This window comes from Heterocephalus glaber, unplaced genomic scaffold, assembly GCF_053883595.1.
Source record: "Heterocephalus glaber isolate CG9 unplaced genomic scaffold, H.glaber_assembly_v1.0 deba00000347, whole genome shotgun sequence".
Lineage (NCBI taxonomy): Eukaryota > Metazoa > Chordata > Mammalia > Rodentia > Bathyergidae > Heterocephalus > Heterocephalus glaber.
Window position 1 is genome coordinate 42,288,137 of NW_028258143.1, and position 7,326 is coordinate 42,295,462.

The following is a 7,326-nucleotide window of genomic DNA, read 5'->3' on the forward strand; positions in this document are numbered from 1 at the left end:
AAAACATATATACCCACATATTATATGTGTATATCTGTATATGCAGAACATATATATCTATGTGCACCAATGCATACTAATATCTGCAATTGACATTGATGTATTACTTTCTCACTTTTTCTATTCTGTACCTGATTCTCCCTTCTCACACAGTTAGAACATTGATTTCTAACAAAGTCAATGAATTCACTAATTTGCTTTTCCCATGAATATACATAAAAGAGTTTCAGAATTACTATATCAATAGCATTATTTAAAACAATCCTATCTTTATGAACTGTTAAAAACAACTTATCTTTGTGAACTAATACTCATGTTTTAAATAAATGGCTACATAATTCTCCATTTTGTAGATGTACTCTGATTCATTTAGCCAGTATCCTATGGATGAGCACTTAGATTGTTTCTGATTTTTCACAATAAAAGACCAAAATCTATAAAGAATAACATTATGCATATATAATTTTAAATTTCTAGATTTGTATATTTTGGATAAATTTTTAGAACTGGGACTTTTGATTAGTTTTTTAAAATACTATCAAATTCCCTTTCATAAGGGATATAATAACATTTGCACACTCATCTGTCATCTTTGAAAGATTCTATGAACCCATATTCTTGTCAGCAGAAGGTATTTTCAAGTTGGCTTGTCTATCTATCTGTCTGTATACATTTTGTGGTACTGGGGATGGAACTCAGGGCCTTTGCACTGAGCTATATTCCCAGCCCCTTTTTAAAATTTTTATTTTGAGATAGGGTCTCTCTAAGTAACCAAGTTGCCCAGACTGGGTTCATATTTTGATCCTTTTGCCTCATGCTCTCAGAATGCTAGGATTATGGGGGTGCCCTGCCATGCCTCGCAGGTATTTTCTTTTAATTAGAAATAGCATTTTATTACAGTTCTGTTTTACTCGTACGTTTTCCATATTTAAATGTATTTATTAAGGCATAGTTTATATGCAGTAAAAGGCATAAATCTTAAGTGTTCATTTGATTTTTTTATAAATGCACTCCCTTATACCCTAATGAAGAAATAGAACATTTCTACCACGTCAAGAATTTCTCCTGTTCTCATTTCTATTCATTCCATAGTTCTTTCCTCAGAAGAAACCACTAAGCTATTCTGTAAGAACTGCTTAGTTTGTACTGTTCTTACACTTTGTATAAATAAAATCAAGTAGTGTGCTGTATTTTGTGGTTGTCATCTTTTCTGCAACACATTATTTGTAAAGTTTATCCATGTTGCCACATGTATTTTATTAGTAATATCACACTGTGTGAATATACCAACTTTTCTATCAATTCTATTGTTGATGGACATTGGGTTGTTTCCATTTTTTTTTTTTTTACCATGATGAAAGCCACTAAGAATATCCTTGTTCATCTTTGAATGACTATTTAATTCTCCATTTTGTCCTTGTAATTCGAGTTATTCAACCAGTATCCTATGAGTGGTGATTTCGGTTGTTTATATATTTCTATTTTAAATATGTAGATATATAGATATATAAATAAACATGGTAGGTATATTTAATTTCTATAATAAATATTTAATTTTATAATAAAGTATCAATTTTCCTGTGACTATTCTAATGCTACTACCCAATCTATATGAGACTTCTAATTGTTTACATTCTTGCCATTGTTTAGTGTGCTAACTTTTGCAGATTAAATATAGATATACAATGCATTAACTCTATTTTACTGAATTTTTATGAGGAATGGATACTGATTTTTAGCAAAGGCCTATGCATTATATGTGGAGTTGATGAAAATTTTCTCTTTAGATTTCTCAGTATAGTATATTATATTGATAGATATCCTAATATTGAATCATGCTTGATAATTTTGAAATAAATTACATTTGTTCATAGTGTATTGTTTTGAATATACTGCTGTATTCTAATTTATTTCATATTATTTTAGAATTTTAAAATCAGTATTTCTAAGTGAAAGTAGTTTATAAAATTTTCTCTTTTACAGTATTTTCTTCAATCTCTATCAAGTTGAGGTATCAAAGTTATGCTCATATTATAAGGACACAGTATTTAGGACATTCTTTTCTTTTTTCCCTAGCCTGTGTAACAATTTACATAATTATCCACTCTTTGAAAGTATGGTAGAAATTCATAAGAAAACGTCTGAACCTGTTAACTTCTCATGCCATAGTTCTTGATACTCCCATTTCGTCTATATGAATTTGTTTATGCGAGTTTTTAAAAAATCTTTACTTGCATCAATTTTTAAAACATTGTATTTTCTTAAAAATTTTACTTATTCCTCTAGATTTTCAAACACACTTGTTCAACATTTTCAATAGCTTTTTCTTGTTTTAATTTTGTATTTCAATGTTGTTTCCTACAGTGCTTACTTCTTTTTCTTTAGTTTAGCTTAGTGGTTTGGTATTTTGGGTTTTTTTTCTTTTTTAAGAGCCATAATTTTATTAATACCATTGTTGTTTGTTTTATTTTCTATCTAAATTCTTTCTGTTTTTACATTTACTATTTACTTTTAGTGTTTTTTTCTTATCTTTTTAAATGTTTTTACCTTTACTGTTTAGCTTTAAAAATCATAAATGGGTTTCAGATGCCAACACATGTTTGATACATTTATTTAGACAATCAAAAACTACATGTCTTCTCTCCATTTTATTTCTGTTAATGTGAATCAATTGTTTTGCAAATGTTGGTTTCTGGAGAGGTTTTTATTTTTTTTGGTACCAGGGATTGAACTCAGGATCTTGCACTTGTGAGGTAACCACTAAGCTAAATCCCTCGGTTGTTTTGCAAAAGTTAAACAGCCCCAGAATTGCTGGATTTGATGGCTGATATCTTGAATAGGATTTTTCATCTATGTTCATGAATTGGATGGGTCTGTTGCTTTCCAGGTAAAATTCTTGTCAGTATTTTTGTGTCAAAGTTTTGTAATTTGAACTGGAAAAAAATTCATTATTTTTCTTTTGTAATATTGGTATTGTTTTCTTAAATATTTAGTAGATTTTACCTATGAAGCCATCTGAATCAGAAGATCTTTTTTTGGAAAGTTTTTTTTTTTAAATAACAGATCCAATTTCTATTATACGACATAATTTAGTCTATCAAGACTAGTAAGATTTTTTCTATTTTTGTGTCTATATTAGCACCATTTTAAAAGGAAATGATCTATTTCTTCAAACTGACAAATTTATTGGATATACAATCTTATAGATTGTGTGTTCGGTAATATGGACTAAACCTAGGCTCTTGCTAGATAAGCACTCTACCACTGAGTTTTATTATTCTTTCATTATCTGTAAGATCTTTAGAGATGTCCACCTATGTTTCTCTTTCTTCTCTAGTTTTGCTAGGAACTTACTAAGTTTGTTATTCTATTCAAAGAACCTATTTTCAATTTGATTTTTAGTATAAAAATTTCCCAATTTTATTATCTTTCAACTCTTATTTTACTTTTTGAAATTTGTCCTCCCTGTCTTCCACCTTTTTGTGGTAAAAGCTTACCCACTGATTTTCAAACTTTCTTTTTCTGAGCTGTATTTCCCCCTTACACACTGCTTTAGCTGTGTATCAATTTTCATGGCTTTCAAAAGTATTTTTCACTAGCTGGGCACAATGGCACATTCCTGTAACCCCAGCTATTCTGGAGGCTGAGTAAAGAGGTTCACTTGTGATCCGAGTTGCAGATCCAGACCCAGTCTCAAGGAAGAAAAAAAAAAAAAGATCGAGTGAAGCGTTCTTGGGAGATGTGGGCAGAGCTTCAAATGTGGGCGGAGCTTCCGGTCTGCTGCTGCGCAGGTGGTTCATGAGCCATGACCATGGCACTCTACAGCAAGGTGGTGGAGCCTGGAGGGCCTGGGTTAGGGGCTGAGTGGACTTCCAGCGGTGAAAGCTCCGGCTCCTCCCACCCAGCTTCCTTCTTCCTCTTGATTTCTGGATCTTCCTTAGCTGCCTTAGAGAATCCCTGGATCATGGCTCCGCCCCCAGATGTTGAGTCAAGGTGAACTGCGCCAAAAGCTGTACCACACGTTTAAGGACATGGTATCTTGGACATGCTAAAGTCCCAAGTCTGAAGCCAGCTAATTCATTAATTGATGCACCTTGTATTGAGTGAAGAACCGCAAGCCTGGTCCATTTTAGTGGGCGTGCCCTCTTAAGTCCCTCTAACTTTCTTGTGCAGATCACATACAAAGATGTGGCTATGAATATTCACTTCCTGTTTTCTTTCCGGAAAGTGGTTTGGCAAAAGACAAAGTATTTACTATGCAGAATCTATTACAACTCATTAAAATCAACCCCTCATCCAGTTTCTGCAGATCACTGATTTCAGGATTTGATAAAACCAAAAAGGTTTTCTTATACATTTTTTAAAAGAACTGGCAGAACATCATCAAGCTAAAGAGAATTGTGATATAGAAACTCAGACGACTTTGACATTTCCTATCAAGGACTGTTTGCTGAGAAGTTCCAGCTTATCCACAATCAATGTGCTGATGCTTATCCTCAGTGTCCAAAGCTGGAGTCTATAGAGATACACGAATATGATAGATACAGAATAGTGCCATCGAGCAGAAAAGGTGCTGATAAAAGGTGAAGTGTTTAAAAAAAACACACTGAAATAGCAAAAATTAAAATGAAAGAGGAAAAGAAAGTATAAGTATTAGCTGAGTTCTAGAACAAATTTGAGTGAACTTGTCAAGCAAAAACTGAAGTCCTCATTTCTCAGGAAAAAGATACCCCTGAAAGAATTCAAAAGCATCAAGAGATTGAAACAAAAGAAATATGTGCTTAAGGCACTTTCTACTAAAAGATACAGATTTGTGAAGAAGCAGAGCTGAAGCAAATAATTGAAGCTTTTGAGTTGATCTAGAGGCTCCAAGAAGAAAAAATTTAAAAAACAATAACAACAACAAAACTTGACTGAGGAACTTTGGAGATTGGAGCAGAATATAGAGTATTGAAGAGACATATGGCCAAAAGCTCAAGAATGAGCTTTCTAAAATATCAACTTGGACTAGAGGATGACTACCTCACTAGAGCCAATAGACTGATTGAAGATAAATGAATAAAGAAAAAGTTGTTCAATTGCAAGAGGAGCTCAGGACTGTTAAATGAAAAAAGAAAGAGGTTAATCAGGCTGCAAATCATATGAAAATACGGGGCCACCACTGGACCCAGTTTTTGACAATGAGAAAATAACTTGTTGAATGAAAAGGTTAAAGAGATGAGTGGTTATTCACAACTGAAAAAAGAGAAAAGAACTTCCGGCACAAAATAAATTACTTCAACAACAAAGAGGATAGGAATAAAAATTTGTATCTTCAGGGCTTCAGAGTTAGCTCAGTGGTTCTGCTGCCTGCCTTATAAACACAAGGTCCCCAATTCAATCCCCAGTACCAAAAAAAAAAAAATTGCATCTCCTAAACCTCATAGCTTAGCCAGCTCCTGAGCTTTTGATTTTCCAGAAAGAATTAAAGAGAGTGGAATATACTATCGTGTATGAGCCCAAAGAGTTTGAAACACACAGGCAAGTTTTGCAAAAACACCTGCAAAGTGAGATTGAACAATCTGCACAACTGAAGGCCCATATATTAAATTATGATGGTTCTCTAAAGAGATTAACTATTCGGGTTGTTGATTTAAAAATTGCAACTGAAACAAAGTTAGGCAGTGCTAGAGAATGAAGTATACCATAATCAATCTCTGAGCCATTGTTGTGAGTGGGTTTATAAGTGGCAAAATAGTACCTCACAGTGATATAAGCAGGGGGATTTGTGAGCAGGAAAAAGTTATGGCAGCTGTAGTTACACAAATGATCACAAGTTATCTAAATGCAGAGAAGGGGAGTAGTTTCTCACATTCTGACCATGAGTTGGTAGTAAATAGGCCAGGGTGAAAGAACAAGATCTAGAGCAAGATCACTTGGAAAAGGCTTTCAGAAATTACCACAAAAGTTACTGGAAACCCTGCTAAAGACAACCCCCAGGAAAGACTGCCATCTCTGCATTTTCTAGGCTCTCAAAAACATCAATTCCAGTTCCCTGGAAAGACATGTTTTTGCAAACTGAGCTGTCTCTGAGAAGCCGCAGATGTGTGCACTTAAAAAGAGTGGTGCTTTCAAAGCACTTGTCAGGCAGGCACACAAGAACACTTCCTCCTTGGGTCTATCCTCCATTCTCCTCCTCCAAGATAGAAGCAATCATAAGAAAATTTATCTAGAAGGTCTGGGCAGGTCGTAGTCCTGACAAAGTGCCCCAGCAATTGCCTGCTGAGTCAAGGCACTGTCTGTCTGTCGGTTCCTTCTCCAGCCCTTCACAGGAGAAGGCCATTTGTTATCAGAGACAAACTGAATTTGAAGATAAGTATGAATTTTCAAATTTGGACAAACTAGCTTAGTAGGATAATGAGGAATTTGAATCATCATTTGCATATGTAGGGAATAGGCCCAGACATTTTGAAGCAGATGGGCCCCACCCAGTGGGCAACAAGGCTCACATGGACATTGCCCTGTCTGCTGAGCCCACCAGATCCATCCCATATTACTACCCAAGAGCAGATCAGAAACAAATTGGAGAACAAAAAGAAGAAAATATGTGGGAGTAGCATAGGGAAGAACTAAGGCAAAGAGAAAAACAAAAGCAGAGTGACCAACAAGAAACTCTAGAAAGGGCACAAAGAGAACTGGAAAAACTGGATCAGGAAAAGAGGATGATTGAACAATGAAATGGAAAAGGAATTAGAAATGAGTATGCAAGGCATGAAAGACAGATCAGCATGTGGCAAAAATCCTGTAGAGAAATATGTGAAAATTATCCAGCCCCTGCTTCAGACCAAGTCTGCAGATAGGGGAGCATAAGGGTCAGAAAATGCTCCCAAGTGGTTATGCTGCCACCTAGTGACGTGGATGAAAGTTTTCCAGGTGTTTCTTATGAGGATGACATTTGGTAATAACATTAGCTGCCTGGCTTCTTACACACAACAGTGAGAAATTACATAAAATTTAGTCCTTTCTAAATGATGCTTTGTAATCAGACAAAAGGGACATAGAGACATGAGTGCCCAAACTCAAGCGGCTTTGAATTTTAAATTGTTTTGATATTGATTTCTAGCCTATCTCCTCAGTGGTCAGAGAAAGAACTCTAAATTCAGTCTTTGAGACTTGGTAAAATTTTTCATCCCAGCATAGGGCCAATAGTGGTAGAAACTTTATGTACAACTTGGAAAGAATGTTAATTTTTTTGTTTGGTGTGATATTTTATACATGTTTAGTTTATTTTGTTGATTGTATTTATCAGATCTTACTGACTTTTTTCTGTACTTTTGTTAGCCGTTC

General features: G+C 34.6%; 2 pseudogenes; both read left to right on the forward strand.

The window, feature by feature from the left end:
• The first annotated feature begins 3,980 nt into the window (after positions 1 to 3,980).
• Positions 3,981 to 4,863, forward strand: LOC106010146 (centriole and centriolar satellite protein OFD1 pseudogene; annotated as a pseudogene).
• Positions 4,864 to 6,082: 1,219 nt separating this feature from the next.
• Positions 6,083 to 6,941, forward strand: LOC147829934 (centriole and centriolar satellite protein OFD1 pseudogene; annotated as a pseudogene).
• Positions 6,942 to 7,326: the final 385 nt, after the last annotated feature.